Source organism: Lissotriton helveticus, chromosome 4_1 (assembly GCF_964261635.1).
Source record: "Lissotriton helveticus chromosome 4_1, aLisHel1.1, whole genome shotgun sequence".
Taxonomy (NCBI): Eukaryota; Metazoa; Chordata; class Amphibia; order Caudata; family Salamandridae; genus Lissotriton; species Lissotriton helveticus.
Window position 1 is genome coordinate 968,963,831 of NC_136063.1, and position 19,223 is coordinate 968,983,053.

A 19,223-nucleotide genomic window follows, 5' to 3' on the forward strand; every position below is an offset into this window, starting at 1 on the left:
TATTACAAAATCATACCAATATACATTACTTATACTGTAACATTGTATTACAGCATAGTGAAAATATAATTTCTCCTTTTTTGCTGTTCTCAGCTTTCATACTTCTTCACCATAAACAGTGTTATGTATGAAGTATCACCTTAAAGCAGAGGGGAGAAAGCAATCCATGGATTAATAAAAAAAGAATACATGCACAGTACAACACTATCATTTAGCAAAGCTATGCATTGCTCTCAGTACAATTCTTTAATTAATTGCTTTTTGTTGACTTACTTTACTAATATAAACAAACCTATGTTAAAAATACTTCTTAAATTACTATATCTGGCACAGTTTAATAAATGAATACAAAGTACTGTTCAATTTTAGAGATCCTTCTGAAAACATCACCCCTGGTAGGCCAAATGACGTTTAAATAATGGTGATCTATGTAGACAACATCTCATAGTGTAGTTTTAATTCCTCAAATAGTACGTAGAAGTTTGGGTGATGAAACAAAAGGGTTAATGTTTTAGTTTGAGAGGCAGTTTTATGTTCAATTTAAAACTGCTGTAAGTGGGGTATGACCATTCTGTTTCTGACTTGAATTACACACTGTAGTATTTAGAGGTGGTTTCAACTCCTTTGTGAAGACGACTATAAAGACATTACCCTCAATAGGCCAAATAATGTCTAAGAGACTGATAAACCATGTAGAAGAAACACAGTATAACACTTTTCTATCCACAATTTCTCCTTAGAACTTTGCCTGAAGAGAGAAAAGAGTTTGGCAATTCGGAAGGAAGTCTAGCTTTGAATCTTAGGTTGATGTCATTACATTCTGCCCATCCAGTTTCACTCTTTAAATAGACAGTGTAGTATCTAAAATTTGTATTCATTCCTTTGTGAAAGATGATGGCTGAAGTAGTAAAATTTCTTCCTGAAATTGATATTTGTAGAGCTCTGAAGTTTGTAATTTGAGTTTCTAATTTGGAACCATCTCCTTTGCATCATTGTAGCATTGCTATAAGTTATTATCCAGTTCTTGTTAGGATTAACGAAAATGTAAGATCTGTTCTAAACTTTAGGCAGGGCATATTTTGGTTAGCATTCTTCAACAATTTGTCAAAAGGCACACTTTTAGAATCAGGTCATTTTAAATACAGAAAATACTTAGAATCTATTTTAGTGGTAGACGAGTAATCACTGTCTTCACAGACATGGTTCCATGTGTAACTCAGTTCAAATAAATCATCAATATATATATCTTCTCCTTATAAAACTTCACACATAACCATAGTAAATTGTTTTGCATCTTGTTGACTATTTACAGTAAACATTACTGATCCACTACATATATCCAAAAGATCTCGAATACCTGAAGCAGAATGTGTCACCGCTCTGTCAGTCAGTAAACATTACAGCAAGTGATAGAGTGCAGAACACAATCATTTATCTGCTTTTCGGTCAATTTGGTTGACTAGATGTGGTAAATGAAACAGTACATTAAGAATAATATTTGCATAGCAGTTTATACCTGAACTGTTTTCCAACTGGTAGCCTACAATATCTTCATCATTTTCCAGTTTTCTCTTCTTAAAAGCTTCTACTTTGTCCTTGTGTCCTTTCTTTTGTTCAGCAACTGTACACTCTTTTGTAATCTTCCTTTTTGGACAGATTACCTATTCCTCGTAAACAGGCTAGTGGCCTAAATAAGGAGCATATACACTTCTTAACTTATTGTACTCTCTTACACAACTTACATCAGCACTAACTTTCTTTTCATCAAAATCAAGCAAAAACAAACCAGACAATGTTCTAAGTTGTGACAAGGCTACATATGACATTCCTTCTTTAAATACAGTAGTTCCAATATTTACAAAAGCTGCATCTACACTTAAGCCTTGTGATTTATGGACAGTAGCAGCATATGCTAGAGAGAGTGGGAATTGCTGGCGCCACACAGATAAGTCTTTCACTGGCAAAAAATGTACAAAACAACGGCCAATCTGCTTCACGCCATCAATCTGATCAAATTTTATGGCCAAGTATTCTACATCATCTCTATTTGGGAAATGTATAAAATCAATTACTTTACCCATTGCTTTATTTACTAACCCATCCTCTGCATTTAAATTACGACACAAAATTAATCGACAGTTTTTGCTGACATGCAAAATTGTTTCTAACTCAGCAGTTTTTGAGACAGATTTCTCCAAAGTGTCTAGTTTTGCTTGTAGTTTATCTGTGAGTAATATTGTGTTGGAAGTGTGCATCAGGGGAGCGGCATCTGGGACATAAGAACAGTGTGTTGGGGTAGAACCGTTGGTGACGCGCCAGGGTCTGGTATGCTCTGAGTAAGATGTAGTACTGTATATTTTTGAACCGTGCGTTTCTCGACACTTTCTTTGGAAATTCCAGCGCTCTGTCCCACTCCCGGTCGTGCAGTTGCCGCCCAAACTCATCCTCCCATGTAGCCCTCAGGACAAGAAGGGGCTTGTGAGTGAGTTCTCTGATTGACTTATACAGCCATGTCGGCCCATGTAAAGGATAGTGTGGACTACAGGGTGTGTTGCGGGCTCGCTAGTTGTGAGGTCGCTATGTGGGCGAAAGCCATCAATGAGTTGGCGATGTGTCAGAAACTGCCCCGGGGGGAGGTCGTAGTCCTCCATAAGTTGCTCATACGGGCCAAGCTGTCCCTCCGCAAACAGAGCTTCTGCCTCTGTGACCTCAGATACCGTCCACACACATAGCTCGGAGCTTATGAAATAGGTGTCCCCTCGGGGCCACCCCACCAGCGGTAGCCGTGCGGAATAGCATGGAGTCTTTGCTGCAATGCGATAGATTCGTTGCATGCATTGGCGGGCCACCGACACTTGCAGGGGGTAGGTTCGGCGGGGTTTGGTGCCCGGGAGTAACAGGCGACAGAGCTCGGGTATGGGGACAGGGCTGTGCAGTGTGCGGGGCTCCCCGGTGTGCCTGCCCGCCGTCCAATACAAGAGCCACTGAAGTTACGCTGCGAGAAAGTACGACTCGAAGACGGGGCATCTTGACCCCCCTGTGTGGTGGGCAGCTGGAGTTTGGTAAGGGCTATTCGATGTTGGCCATTTCCCCACACGAGTGCACGAAGGAGCATGTCCAATTCGGGGCAGAAACTCCCGGGTGGTATGACCGGTAGGTTGGTGAAGTAATACAATAGTCCGGGGACGACGACCATTTTTGCTAGAGCTACCCGACCGATAGGGGCTAGTGGGAGGGGTTTCCAGAAGCCCACCGAGGAACGGATGCTGGCGAGTACCTTGCAGTGATTGCCCTCGTAGATGTCAGCGGGAGAACGGTAGAGGCAGACACCAGATAACGGGGAGCGCCTGTGCTCCAAGGCAGGCTCTGCGGGCCAATCGGGACCTCTCAAGGACTGAGGGAATGATGCAGGGGGTACACCATGGATTTCTCCCAGTTCACCTGTAGGCCTGAGGCCTCCGCGAATTCGGACAGGACCGTCCATATGGGGGTCAGGTCCTCGGTGACGTCCCGGATGTACAGCAGAAGGTCGTCCGCGTGCATAGAGACGCAGTGGATCGTATCTGCTATGGGAATGCCCCAGGCGGTTCCCTCCTGGCGTAGAGGGATCGCCAGCGGCTCTACCGCCAAGGCAAAGATCAGAGGCAAAAGGGGGCAGCCCTGTCTGGTACCCCTCTCGACCTGCAGTGGGGACGAAATGTATTGACCTGACCCGAGACGTGAGATTGGTGTATAGAAGCCGAGTGTATTGTAACAGGGTTGGGCCTATTCCCGTCCGGTGAAGGACGGCAAAGAGGTATGGCCAGGTCACAGTATCGAATGATTTTTCGAGGTCAAGTATGATGCAGGCCACACGGGGGAAGGCGTCACCCACCTGATCCTGTACATGGAAGACCCATCTTATATTCTGAGATGTGTTCCTGCGGGGGCAAAACCATTTTGGTCTGGGTGTACCAGGGGGCGTAATATCTGTTCGTACCGGGTGGCTAGTATTTTCCCCAAGATTTTACAGTCAGCTGATAGGAGCGTGATGGGGCGGTAGGAGGACAGTAGTAGTGGGTCTCTATGTGGTTTAAGAAAGGACACAATGACCGATTTCCGCAGCGATTCTGGGAGTTCTCTCCGTTCGAGGGTGTCCGCAAACATGGCGGTCAGCCGGGGGATCAACAAGGTGGAGAAGGTACTGTAGTACTCAAGAGGTAGCCCGTCGAGGCCCGGGGCCTTGTTCTGCACCAAGGAGCGTATAGCGCAAGAGTCGTCAGCTGCGGTTATTTTCGTATGTAGGGAAACCCTGGTTGCCTCTGTGATATGGGGGAGAGACAGCGGGTCCAGGAAATGGGTTACCGCTTCCTGCCGATAGTGTATCTGGGTGCTGTAAACCGTGGCGTAGTATTGCCGGAACGCGTCTGGAATGTTGTGTTGGGAGCGCACCAGAGTGCCCGCGGAGGTAAGGATCTCGGTGATGGATGCGGTGTCTGTGTCTTGGCGCGCCAACCACGCCAGTAGCGTGCCAGTTTTGTCACGCTCTCAGTGTACCCTTGCGGCATAAGCTCTAAAATTGAATTTCCGCAAGTCCGCCAGGGCAGTAGCATATTTCGTTTTTGCTGCGGCCACCTGTGCCACCGTAGCCGACTGGTGCAAAAACAACAGTTGATGGACAGAATGCAGAACAATGTCATACATTCACCCCAGTACAGAGATCTGGGCCTAAATCCATCGTTTTTTTGCTCACCACACCACCCCAATTCAGACATGGCCATATGCAAATCAGCCTTGACCCTGTGCCACATGGGAACAGTCCAGACCGAACTGCCAAGCCATGTCTTCCTTGGACCGGAATCAAGCATCCTAGGACCGGTTTCTGGCTATCAGCCGTCTTCAGCCAGGATAGCTTGACTCCAGTGGTGTGGAGAGCACGGGACTCACGTCTGAGCATACCCGTCCCACTCGGGGTGACAAATGCAAAAACAACAGTTGATGGACAGAATGCAGAACAATGTCATACATTCACCCCAGTACAGAGATCTGGGCCTAAATCCATCGTTTTAACCGACTGGGCATCCTCCTTTTTGGTGAGTATTGCTAGCGTGTGGCGGGCCCCCACTATCTGTTTAATGTATGCGCCCCCGTGCAACCACTTTGAATGCGTCCCATTCCACTGACCTAGAGGTGGCGGACCCAGTGTTGTGAGTGAAGTAATCTTGGACTGCCTGCGCGTGTTCGTGTCGGAATACCTGGTCCGTGAGGCAGTCCCACGGGAGGCGCCATGTGGGCAACGGTGGGTGGGGTGGCTTCCATCGGACACACAGTATGTGTGCATCATGGTCAGAAACTACCCGGCCGAGGTAGTCAGTGTGTTGGATCTTAGGAATTAGTGACGGGGAGCATAAAAATCTGTCTAACCGAGTTCGCAGGTTGTGTGGGATGGAGTGGAATGAGTACAACCGTGTGTGGGGATGATGGGCTCTCCACGCGTCTGCCAACATCCAGTGACTGACCCCGCGGCGAAATCATTCTGACCGCGCAAGGGCAGTAGAGTGCTGTGGCGGTGGGTGGGACCTGTCGAGTGTAACATCGAGTTCGCAGTTCTAGTCGCCCCCTAATATCCATGGGAGAGAAGCAAATTGAGCTAACACGCCCGAAAGGGAGTCCCAGAATCTATCCTGCTCAACATTGGATGGGTAAATGCTGCCTAACAGGACTGGCTGTCCGTCCAGTATTCCTTCCATCAGGGCATACCTCCCCTCTTTATCCACTACTCTGCGCGTTTCCTGAAAGGGAGTGCCTGGGCGAACCCAAATAAGAGCGCAGCTTGCGAACGCAGAGTATGGCGTGGCACATAGGATTCCTCACCAGCGGGATCGCAATTTATGTCTCGGGCGCTGTGAGATGCGTTTCTTGCAGGAACGCGATGTGGGCATATTGGCGCTTTATGTATGTATACGTTGTATATCTCTTACGTGGCGGGCCGAGTCTGTGAGGCGTGTTCCGTTTGGGGCGGTAGCAGGAGAAATGTTCATCAATCAGTGCGGGGTGTAGTACGGCCGGCGGGTACAGACGCGAACGGCGGGTGGCTCCCAGCCGGGAGTCCCCACCTACAGGAGCTCTTCATAGGTGCTCGTTGCCGGGTTATAACCGGTAGTACCCCTAGTGGGTGGCATCAGCGATCAGTGGCGTGACCGGGGACAAGGTATTAGAGTCAGCATGGATACGGGGCGCGTTACTGTCCTCTTCACTGCTCGAGGAAAATAGATGGGGAATCCCCTCGACGTCCTCCTCCGATTGGGGAGCCCCAAGTTCAGCGACGGCCTGAAGGGCGTTCCGGTGTTCCTGCATGAGTTGTTCCAGGTCCGGGGAGTCAACCTCCTGACGCCTAGCGGGGTCTCTCCAGTTCTGTTGTCCTTGCATTTGCGTTTGCTGTGAGGCTCGTCTCCTGTTGCGCAGTGTCCTGTGGCTGCGTTGTCGGGGCAAGGCCGTGGCCGATCCCTGCTTGCAGTGGCGATCCGCCCAATCGCAGGCCTCCACCGCCGTGGAAAAGAAGTGTGTGGAACCGGCATGGATGACTTTCAGGCGGGCTGGAAACAGCAGAGAGTACTGAATGTCATTCGCCTTTAGGCGACGTTTCACCTCCAGGAAGGACGCCCTGAGTTTTCGCACCGCCTTGGCGTAGTCCGGGAAAATCATGACGTGCTGGTTTTCAAACTGCAGGGGGCCTGCACGTCTGCCGCCCGCAACACCGTGTCGCGGTCCTGAAAATGAAGGAATTTCGCGAGCAGGAGGCGAGGGGCATTGCCGTGTGGTGGCTTCCCGGCTGGGACCCGGTGAGCACGTTCTAAGGAGAAGAAAGTGGTGCGGTCCTTGGTTGGGGTGAAGGACTTCACCCAGGCCTCCACGTATTCGATGGGGTGTGCCCCCTCTACCCCCTCCGAAAGTCCCAGCACGCGTATGTTACAGCGCTGGCAGCGTCCCTCCAAATCGTCCACCCGTTCCTCCATCATCGTCAGGCGGTCCATGGCCGTCCGAAGAGCTTGCTGCTGCGTTTTCAGGGTTGGCTGTTTATCCGCAAGAGACCTCTCTCCCTCTCTCACCCTATCGGCTAGCTTCCGTTGATCGTCGCGGATGAGGTCAATGTCCATAGTGAGAGTGCCCAGGGGCTCTTCCATGGAGGCCCTGGAAAGTTCTATGGCCGCCAGGACCCGGTCCAGCTTGTCAGAGATAGTAGGGTCCGACGGTGGTGTGGGCATTTTAAGGCCACTGGTGCGGGGTTGGTATTCTGGCACCGTTTCAGGGACTGACGTCTGCTGTGTGGCCCTCGGCTTCCCCATGGTGCGGTCCCCAGCTGTCGTTCCCGTGCTATGTTGCTTCGGATGCGGGGGTAAGGTCGAGGTATCGCCCCCCCGGGCGGCGGCCGTGTTACTTGCCGCCTTTTTGCGGTAGGGGGCGTAATGCGCCCGGAGATCCCCAGCGCCCCAGCGGGGGCCACTCCGCTGCGCCGCCAGCCGTGCCGATCCAGGGGGGCCAACAGTACGCCGCCGGTCCACTGCTGCACCGCCCTGGGTACCCACGCACAAAGGAGGTCTCCCCCTGGTGCAATCCAGTCCTTGCATTGCGACGTAGGCCTTGAGAGCACCCGGGGCACTCACTCGCTGTGGCACGACAGGCAGCAGGCTCAAGCTCCATCCCAGTCACTGGGCCCCGGCCACCATCTTGAGGTCAGGCAGTGGTGAGTTAATAGCTGGCCCACATTTGCTGCCTCCAAGCCAGTGGGGGGTCTCGTGGGGGGATCGCGGGGTAGCCAGCAACTCGCAGCACTCACCCCCAGGTTTCTGTCCCTCAGGGCCGCAGGATTATGAGGCCGCACCGAGATCGCCTCCTCAGAGTCGTCATGTTGGAGTCAGGCTGGTGCCAGCGCGGGAACCCCCGTCCATCGCCGGACCACCGGGGGTGGGTTGTGCCGCCGATTCTCTCTGGGCCAACGTCTGTGCTGGGCTGGGGGACACCTCCAACCCCAACGATAATCCGCAACCTTGCGGCAGCGCACCCTGCTGTCCGGCCACCTCCCGCCGGCTCCGATGAGTTTCGGGCCTCATGCCGGTGCAGGGAGAGGCCGCCGGTCGCATCGTCAGAGGATGTGGATGTGGGGGACCGCTGAGAGGCCGGTCCCTGCCTTGTGCATCCGCCGGGTGCACCCGCAGTGCGTGGATGTCCGGGCGGACCGCTTCTCCGATGCCCGTCCGGGTCAGGAGTGGGCCGCCACCATTTTGTGCCCGTGTCCCGGGGTCGAGGTCCGCACTGTTTGCTGCCCTTACAGCACTGGGCGCTGCTGTTTTCTGAGTGCCCCCAGTGCCGCCGGGGTTCTGCTGCCCGGGAGAGTTTTTGTCCCCCCAAGGTGACGAGGATGACCGGACTTCTGGGCCACCCGTCTGCAGAGCCTTAGCAGACCGCAGCCGCCATCGTGGCTTGCTAAGCCACGCCCCATCTGTGAGTAATATTGTGACTGCATGGTGTTTCATTTTATCCATTGCTGCAATTTCAAAAATATCTTCTTTCTCCAGTTGTAGCAATTGCTCATTAAAGTTGGAGAACTTTTGAAGTGTTGGCATTAAACAAACTATAGACTTCTTTTCTTCAAAGAAATTGTGCATTAGTTCATCTGTTGTAATATTAGATGGAAATATTTTCTTCATAAGACAAAGTTCCGAAAAACATTTACCCTCTTTTGTTAGAACTCCTATTCTATTGTCCTTCAGTATATCTGCATAATTTACATCAGATGCTTGACCCATTTTTCACTAGTTCCTTTTATTCAAAGTTTAACAAAATATTCACACTGTCGATACTCCCCCAAATTTCTTGTTTCACTATGCACGAGTGTTTTGAAAACAGGTTTTCCTTTCACTGGGATGAGTTGCAGTAGGTTACCAAACACAAGCAAATGTTTTCCACCAAACAGCACATCATAGTTTGTTCTCAAAATATGCTGCATTCTTAAGTGTATGAAGGCATGCATTAAGTTGGATACCATGTTGACCTCATGAATGATTAAAAGCTTCAGTTTCTTCAACAATCTTGACACCTCATGGCAAGCTTCATCAGATAGATTCTGGTTTTCCAGTTTATTGTCATGCTCAACAGGTAGCATTAGTAGGTGATGTAAAGTGATCCCTTTAATGTTATGTGCAGCTAATCCTGTTGGTGCTGTTACTACACATGAGCAGTTTGATTCTGTAGTCCTCTGTACATACCAGTTAAAACCTTATTTAGGAAGCTTTTTCCAGTGTCAACTCGACCAATGATGTATAGAAATATTTGTTTGTATGAAGAACAATCACAGTTTCCTCTTGTGGAGAAATCCATGCTCTATTTTATCTTTAACTTTGGTTTTTTTTATGTTCATTGTTCAGTTGTTCTACTAAGTGTTCGAAATCCACAGTTTCCTCTCTTGCTTGCTGCATTGCAGTCTCAACCTCATTCAAAGCTATAGCTGCTTCATTTTGAATAATTGGCTCTCCAAGAGGATCATGACTTGCTAATGCAGGACTTTGGCTGCTTTGTGAACTCTCCTTAGCTATCTCAGCTGCAATGGTTTCAATTCATCTTTCAACATTTACAGATAGGTTGGAAAGACTGATCACTCAATGGTGTCTTTCACAACATTGATGGAGTCTTTGTAATAGTCATAGGGTCTAAGTAATTTCGATTCTGCAGGCCATGGCTTGAACAACTGCAAAAGTGCCAAATAGAAAAACTCTCTTCTCTCTGGGGTTTGGCCACTAAGCTTTCAGTGGTTAATTCGATTTCCTTTATTGTGTCTGACCAAACAACTGTCACATCCAACTACTTCATATCTTCCTTCTTCTATGTTCTCAGTTTTATTGCTTCTATATGTGTAGTGCTGAAGTACTTTCATATTGACACATATTTTGAAGATGAGGACTCCTTCTTGGGTAGTATGCATCCAACATGTTTACTTTCCAGAATATCTCTACTTTCTGGATCAAATTCTGCAAGATACTGTATTTCTGGGGAATACTTTAGTACTCTGTTTCCCCTGTTTGCAATGCCTAGGCTTGCCAACACAATTCCTCTTGACATGGAGAATAAACTAGCTAAACTCAACCTGTTCAAGCATTCTTTTTTGTATAAAACATATTTATATTGGCATTTGTAAACACTCTAGGGCGTACAATGCGACTGTGTAGGAACATAATAAGTTATACCAAGGCCCAAATAAAAGTCCCAGCATATAGAAGATTGTAAACCAAGCAAAGAGAAACACAACCCCATATGCAGCATAAATCAAAACATCACATTTCTCATTTGGTAAAGACTGCCATAATATATTCAGGGAAGTAGATAACTATGATATGGAGCCCAGCCATCGTGAGCCACGCAGTTGAGGATATCAAGTCCCCTAAATTTATTATAAAGGAGAGAGGGAAATGTTAAAGTAACCAATGGATTAAACCTATACAACTAGTGCAGGAACTGCATAATACCAATGATCCAGGGAAAGTTGAAATGGTCAAGGTGAAGGAAGGAGGAAAGACAATGTTTGCAGTTAGCGGTCTCAAATACCTGAGGGCATTTACTGAGTGAAGGAATAGCAGGGTGGGGCCCAAGTGGAAGGGAGGATCCCAGCATAGACCAGTATCTTATAGGTGTGGGGCCCCTCCAAAATGATTCCAGTTCCAATAAGGAGCACCAGACAATCGCTCATTCAATCATAGGTCTCGGTGACTGGGCACCATTCACCTCAGGTGAATCATTACAGTCATCAGAACCGTCTACTAAGTCTCTCTCTGGGTATTCCCAAATGTCCAGGACCTCAGCCCACAACCTGACTGTCTGAGCCTCCTTCATAAGAACCTATTTATCTGTGGGAAAGCATTTTCAAGCTGGAGCTGTACAATGTTTTGGTAAGACTTTTTTCTGCAGAAATCTCCTTCCACGTCTCTCTCATCTCTGTCTTCTCTGATTTTGTTATATATAAAGTCACATAGAAAGCAATAGCAATGGAGGTGTCTGCCACAAATTGTAGATCCATTTTTTCATTCCACATCCCCAGAATCACAGGGTTGTAGTCATTGATATATTTGAAAGCTTCTGTTCTTTTCAGGTTGCATGTATTTTTGGGTGATTTCTGTGTCAGGGTATGTCTGACTGCAAACAAAAAGATATTAACTCTTCCTTCTGAGATGACAGGTCGCGGAAATCCCAAAATGAAATCTTGTTTAAAATGTTCCTTTGCATTTGTATTTTCAAATACAATACTTCCCACTTCTAAGAGTTTGAAACTGTAGAACTTATTGTCTCAAGCCCTTGTAAGCACTGTCATTGGGATGGCGCATATCATATACTGTTGTATGAAAGACAAGACAGACTCGTCAGTGTCTCTCTAAATTTCAGTGCAAAAACAAATGCCATTGTGCAACATTACGTCCATCATCTTGTGTGTTTTGCTTTTCACCCTATGTGGGAAGGGTATGCCCAGACGTGGGTCCCGTGCTCACTACGCCACTGGAGTCAAGCTATCCTGGCTGAAGACGGCTGATAGCCAGAAACCGGTCCTAGGATGCTTGATTCCGGTCCAGGGAAGACATGGCTTGGCAGTTCGGTCTGGACTGTTCCCATGAGGCACAGGGTCAAGACTGATTTGCATATGGCCATGTCTGAACTGGGGTGGCTTGGTGAGTAAAATAACGATGGAATATACCCAGATCTGTGACTGGGGGTGAATGTTTTGCCATTGTGCAACATTCCGTCCATCATCTTGTGTGTTTTGCTGTTCTCTCTAAATTTCAGGGCATCCTTTTCCCATACCAGCATGTGAATATGTGGAGCACCTCTAGCTTGGTACTCTTTGCGGTAAAATAAATCAGTTATGTGACCAAGCGGAGGAATACTTTTGTTGCAGATGAAAGCCATCATCGCTTGAAACCTGTGGTTAAAATATCTTCAAACAATTGCATGGTCCAGCAAACAAAGTTCTTCTGCTGTCTTCACATTGATGCCTTTTATGTTTCAGTTTGCTTCTCACAGGAATTCAAGCAGGCCATCCCACGCATACTCAGCACAAGTGAGTGTCACAGACCAAGTAGACACTCCAACGTTTCTCAACATGAATTTTAGCTCACTGTGACGATGATACCAATATTTATTGATGCCACATATCTTGGGATGAATTCATACACTCTATTAGAATTGATCCATAAACATTTAAATCTTGTAGTTCTTGAGGTATTGGAACTAATTCTAGCTTTTTGTGGACTGCTCTAGCTGGTGTTTTATGATCCTCCAACTTATTATAACAGTTCTTGCATATGATTTGTTGTGTGGAACAATTAAACCGTTCCTTTATTAATAAATAAGCTGCAAATTCTCACCACTTATCTGTGTTGTCTTCTTCAGTTTTCGAAGATGCAACAACATAATGAGTTTGAGTTTTGTAACAAGTGCGCTGACAGCATATACAAACAAAGACCGGTTTCTAATTTGTTCTTAAAAGTTATCATCAGTAATACCTGTATCCTGCTCTGCTACACCTGTAAATACCAAGTCCTCATTTTCCCTACACTCCTCCTCAGAAACAAAGAAATTAAACTGAACATTGTCACACATTGTTTGCACCTCTGCTACCATACTGTGCAAAAGAGCTCTATTAATTTCACCTAACATAAAACAGGAGTTTTAAGATAGCAAAGCCTCCTAACTAGTTTTCACACTTCAGAGTGGTGAACAACTAACATTATAAAGTGATGAAAGGTACTTCTGCACACTTTCTTCACTAGACATGCTAGTGAATGTCCCTGTAAATGAGTATACTTCCTTACTTTGCATGGATCTAACCCTTGGAACGTAGCTATGTCCTATTTTAGAATTCTGTGGGGAAACATGTAGAAAATTTCTCAACATATCGATAGATTCCTGCCGAATAATACAAATAGTGCTACAGTTCCACTTATACACAGGGTCCTGATACGCCTTCTCTGTACCTCTTCAGCTACAACATTCTCTACATTTCTAGGTACCATCACCTTTTTTTGGAATAGAAGACCTGTCTTTTATCTCATAACATTGTCCATATTGGTTCTTCTTTAAAGAAAGGCTCTGTACTAGAAGTATGTGTCCATTCAGCACTGAAAACTTTGCAAACGTTACTTCTATTGACAAGTCTTTTCTTTTGGTTTCTTTTTCTCATACATTGCACTATTTTATCCAGCGTCTTCATTCTGTTTAGAATCAAAATAAATAGCTTTCTCTTCAGAGCGATCGCCTTATCAACCATACCTTCCACACGTTCCTTTTGTCTGACTGCCTCCCTTCTTCTTTTATCTATATAAATAAAATTTTAAATGTTTGTTGGTTCAAAATCGTAAATCTCCGAAAGTTCTTCACCGATTGCTTTGAAATTTTGACACAACGTTGGATTCGAATATGCACGTATTTTTATATACACAACGTTGGATTCGAATTCGCGCGTGTCGAATACGCGCGTGTTTTTAATCGAAAGCCCGAGCAGACACATACAAATGTAAATGTTCATTTTTTCAAAATCTTAAATCTCCGAAAGTTCTTCACCGATTGCTTTGTAATTTTGACACAACATTGGTTTCTATTAAGCGCGTGTTTATATATACACAACGTTGGATTTGAATACGCGCGTGTCGAATACGCGTGTGTTTTTAATTAAAAGCCCGAACAGACACATAAAAATGTAAACGATCGTTTGTACAAAATCTTAAATCTCCGAAAGTTCTTCACCGATTGCTTGGAAATTTTTACACAACGTTGGATTCCATTAAGCGCATGTTTATATATACACAACGTTGGATTCGAATACGCGCGTGTCCAATACGTGCGTGTTTTTAATCGAAAGCCTGAACAGACCATATCGATTTGATTGCTGCCAACAACTACAATGGACGCATAGAGACAATAGTATACATATATTAGGATGGACAGTTGGTGTCAGGATGGCAGACCAGGAAGTGGGTGGAGGGAGGGGGGAGGAGTTGGTTCAGTTTGCAACATAATTTAAAAGAACACGATGCAACCGCGACCTGCGGTTCTATTACATGTTATATATTAAGGATGCGTCCAACATCTACCATCTGTACTGATTGTTTCTGTTATATCAACTGATGTGATGTGATTTAAATATGTATCAAATTGATATCGGAAAAAACTGGATATCAAGCAGCAAAAGAAAAATACCTTGAGTACTTGCTATGATACATGTACTACTAACTGTGGTTTTCAATACAGTTTATTATTAAAAAAAAAAATAACAAAGCTCAGTGCCAATCTTTAGAATTGTGCGGTTTAGATCTAGACACGGATTGCTTCTCACATGGACAATTATATGTTGCGTGTTCTAGACTCGGCAAACCAGACAATCTCTATATCTGCACAGACAATGGAACAACAAAAACATATTGTATATCCACAAGCATTGTGAAATTAAACATATTAGAAACGAGCGCTTACTCTTTTCTTTCATTTTCCATTTAACAAGACGGAGCCACAGCAACTTCATAATAATTCTACTTAGATTATGAATAACTCTACTAAGGAACATTCTAACTTTGATTTCCTTGAATTGCTTCTTTCTCCTGGTTAAACTTTCTTACTTTTTATTTTATTTTGTATTCTTCATATTACGTACTTGTTCTCCTTTCTTAGTTGAACTCAAACTATGTTTTTTATTTACTTGATTTTTCTCTCTATCAAGTTCTCCGCATGGCATTTTAAGAAATGTCTTTGTTCTCTTACCAGCAGCTCTTTTCATTTTTACCACTTTTTCCACATATTGCCCATTTTGTTTCTCAGTTGTAAGGATATAGTATCCTTGTTTGTTGCTTTCTTCTCTAACATTTTAATGGAATTGTAGCTGTGTTTTCTTAAATAGAAATTGATGCCTGAAAAGAAATAAATAACAATATTTATTGTATCATTATGTACTGTTAGATTGCACATTTAAACTGTTCACCTGATAACATAAACTGAAGTCTTATTAAAATATATGTCTCTAAATACCCTGCAACCTATGTGAAAGACTACAGGGGTATGTTCCTTCATACATAACCATTTCTCTGGATGAATGATGAGGCTCTTTCACTACTTGCCTACATATATGAGTGATTGTAAAAATCCACCTATACCAGTACTATGAGAGCTTTAACTAAATGTGCCGGTATGTGACTGTCACTCTCAGTATCTCAATAGTTTTCTAAATGTGTATGTAAGTGGCCTGACAAATACGTCAGTGCCTCTGTTAGGAAAAAGACAGGTATATAGTTGCACTATTGGTGATATACTGTATATAATGCTTGTCATAGGGGGTCTGCAAGTGCATCGGTAACTTACTAAAACTCAATAGGACACTTCTCAATCTTTTAAGCACAAAAAAATGTACTTTATGGCATACCTATAGCATATCTCAGAGGAGATGTGTACTAAAACGTGAATATAAGACCTACCAAGCAGTTTTTCCATGCCAAGTGAAGCTGTCAGTGTGAGTGCAGAGACAGGGTCTGCACGAGCAGGCCTGACCCATGTTTAAAGCACTGTGTGTTTGGATGAAAGAGGCTGTGTTACTACATACCTACAATCCTGAGTGGGTGTAGGGGTCCAGCTATAGGAGTGCCATGAGGTGTTTAGGTAAATGTGCCAGCATGTGATTCTCTAGTTTAGTACCTCATTGGTTCTCTAAATGGGTATGTAAGTGGCCTAACAAATACCTTAGAGCCTCTCTTAGGGAATAGAGGGATATGTACGTGTCTAAGCAACTGCCTTTTATACTAGTGCAAACATAAGCAGTTTCTGAGTATGTGAGTGAATGAACAAGTGTGTCTATTGCTCTGTGACTGGGAAGAGAGAGAGGCTCTATGCTTTGAAAACATATATGTTGGTTGCATTATAGATGGTATCCCCTATGTAGTGCTTGTGATAGGGTCTGCAAGTGCATGAATAACTTCCTAAAACTCAAAAAGACACATCTCAATCTTTTAACACAAAGGACCGTACTTTATGACACCCTTATGGCATATCTCAGAGGAGAATTATGTGTTCTAAAACATTGATATAATACTTACCAAACAGCTTTTCCATGCTAAGTGAAGCTGGCAGTGAGAGTGCACAGACAGTACCTTCACGAGTAGGCCTGACCCATGTTTAAAGCTCTATTTGTTTGGATGAATGATGAGGTTGTCTTACTACTTGCATACATATCTGAGTGAGTTTAGAAGTCCAGCCATAGGTGGGCCATGAGGTGTTTAAGTAAATGTACCAGTATGTGATTCTCTGTTTTAGTACCTCAATGGCTCTATAAAAGTTTTTGTGAGTGTGGAAATGAGCCTTTTTAGGGGCATACTGGTGCAGGGGTTCCCCCTTATCTGTCCACTGGTTCTTAAACCAACAAAGAAGAGATTGGCATGGAAGCTGTAATATCAAAGACATAGATTTATTAACCTCTCATGAGTGGGACTACATCTATACAGCACCCTCAGACACTGTATGAGGTAGTCCAAGGAATACAGAAGCCATGGGTCTTATATACCCATTTGTTTCCTAGTCAGCATGGAGACTCAAAGGGGAGGTACTGGCACACACAGGAATAGTTATTGACTAACATGGGCATGCAAATATATCTTGGTCAGCAAAGTGGGAGGGGAGACATTTCTGCTTACATTAATTAAAACAGCCTGACAGTTACACTCTAAGACAGGTGCATTCTAGCAGCTACAGACCTTTTTGAGCATGCGCGGTGCTCTGCTCAGTACTGAAAGAGTTAACTATAGTTGATTACTCAAGCAGAATAGAAAAGCAGGCAACTGTGAAGACGGAAGAAGAACATGGCTAATTTAAATGGATGCCACAAACACAATGGCTTCAGCTTATGCTAACGGTAATTTCTGCGATTTCCACAGATGGCCATTTTAGCATTAGCTGAAGACATCCGCTATGAATTATTAGAAGCATGGAAGTTATCCTGCACATCTATCCTCATAAATTCATTAATATCCTGATCCATTACTGGGTTGGCATTTAAATTTTGCTTATTTCGTTTAACTGGTGAGATACAAGTAGATATACATAGGGAACAGAGCATTGGGTCACATTAAATACAACGTCAGCAGGGAAAAAATGGATCACAACAATTATATATAGGGCTGATAATAGCTTTCAGCCCCAGACAGCAAACAGTGTCCAAAACCAACCAGTCCAAGTCCATGTCCCTGAGTTCCAGTTTGGAAATAGCCAACAGCATATGTTTGATGCTATGTCTAAATAAAAACATTTTATTGATAGACCTTCTGGTGTTCTTCTTAGTGAGGGCTAGGGTACCAATGATATGTTCGGGGGGAGTGGAGTAGTATTTATCAAAGTGTGCACAAAATATTTTTCTTGCAGAAAAAACAATATTCCAAATGCAAATATTAAAGCAAATATACATATTGTCACAGAAATGATCTTTGTGTTGGGGGACCAGGAGGACCAAACGGGGCCATGGGAATTAGGACTAGGAGACACAAAGGGCTGCTCCTCCTCAAAAATGGGACGACCAAAGGGGCACATTGCTAAGAAAAAAGCACTTGGGGAATTGAAGCTGCTGTACAACCAGCCAGTGGGGAGTCTTCTCCCTGTGCCTGTCTGAGCCTCACAGGCAGGCTCCTATCGTTCATCAAATGTTCACTTCTCCCACGGTGGAGCTGCACAACTTGCAACTCAGGAAAAACAATCACGGCCCAAGCTGAGGGAAAATACTTTCTTTCAGGAAAGGGCAATCACCCTCCAGAGCAGATACCCTCAACGATCATGTCCAGTGTCTCAGGCAGTGCACCAGTATTTTTCACTCTAATCTAATAGGCACTAACGGCACAGCACCTGTACTCTGAACTCAAGTCCTTCCCTAACTTCTGTGTTGCTCCGTTGGCGCACTGGTCTTTCGTGGGGCTGCAGATTGTACCTAGTGCACCCAGGCACCTCTTGATCAACAAACAAAGGTGCAGACTTGCTTTCACTTGGGGACCTGAACTCAGAGGCCTGATGCTGGAGTATCTGATGCAACCCTTGTTTCAGAGGGGGTCACCTCAAGCAAAAACCTCCTTGGCGTCCTTGTTGCTCTGTGCCTCTCTCAGCTGGGCAACAGGAAAAAAGGGACAAAGTAAGGAATCAGCTTTCCATCCTGATTCGTGACCCCGTCTTTTCACCCAAGAGTCGTATGGCAGTGGCAGGATACATGCTTCTTCCGGTCTTCTACCTTCACCGCTGTTATAGTTGCCAGCAATGCCTGAGCTGGTTCCCTTTACCTCGGCTCCAAGCTGGACTTGCGCTGAATCCTCAGGCTGGATCTGATGTACTGACCCCTCTGGCAATGGTTGTAAGGCAGCAGATATCTATTGGTGAACAGAACAGAAATCTTTAGACAGAACATACAATAATCAATCAAAAGAGGATATTCTATTTCAGAAATGCCCCTATATTATTGTTCTGAAGAACCTCAAAGAAAAGGAATTTTTAAAACAACTATTCTTTTAACAAACTTGGACTTATAAGTCATCACAATACAGCTTCTACTTTGTGGACCTTCACTATTGTGCAAAACTGTAGACACCTCTAAAATTATTTTGCTTGCATAAGAACAACCATGTTTTGCCCTTTATTACCATGCTCTCATACTATAGGTGTAGCGGGAAACTCTAGAATTATGAATGTAACAGAGATCCATGAATAACTGATCAATTAATCCTAACATAGTAAGTACATAAATCTCTCCAGCAGAACTTGTTCGTGGCAGACAAGAAAACAAGCAAAGAACATTTTGTTCTTAAATATGTGTGCTAAGGGCATATGGGCTTCTTTTCTAGCATTGTGACACATATGTATCATACTTTTCATCATCTGGGCCATGTAATATCATATTCAGGGGAAAAACCTATTCGCCAGCTCTAATAAGGGTTGTCAGCTCTATTATATAGACTAACTAATGAGGGACTCGTGATGCCTCTGCGACTTATGTAATGCTGTAATAACATCAACAATAATGGTATTGCCACCTGGGAATTTTAGAACAAAAACTACTAACATATAGTTCCCCTTAAAGGTCAAGTAAGGGAACATAAGTTTATTCTACCCATCCTTTCATTCTTATCTAATTCAATCTTACATCAGTTTACAGATAGGAGGGGTAGTAACATGGCGTATTTATTTATTCATTT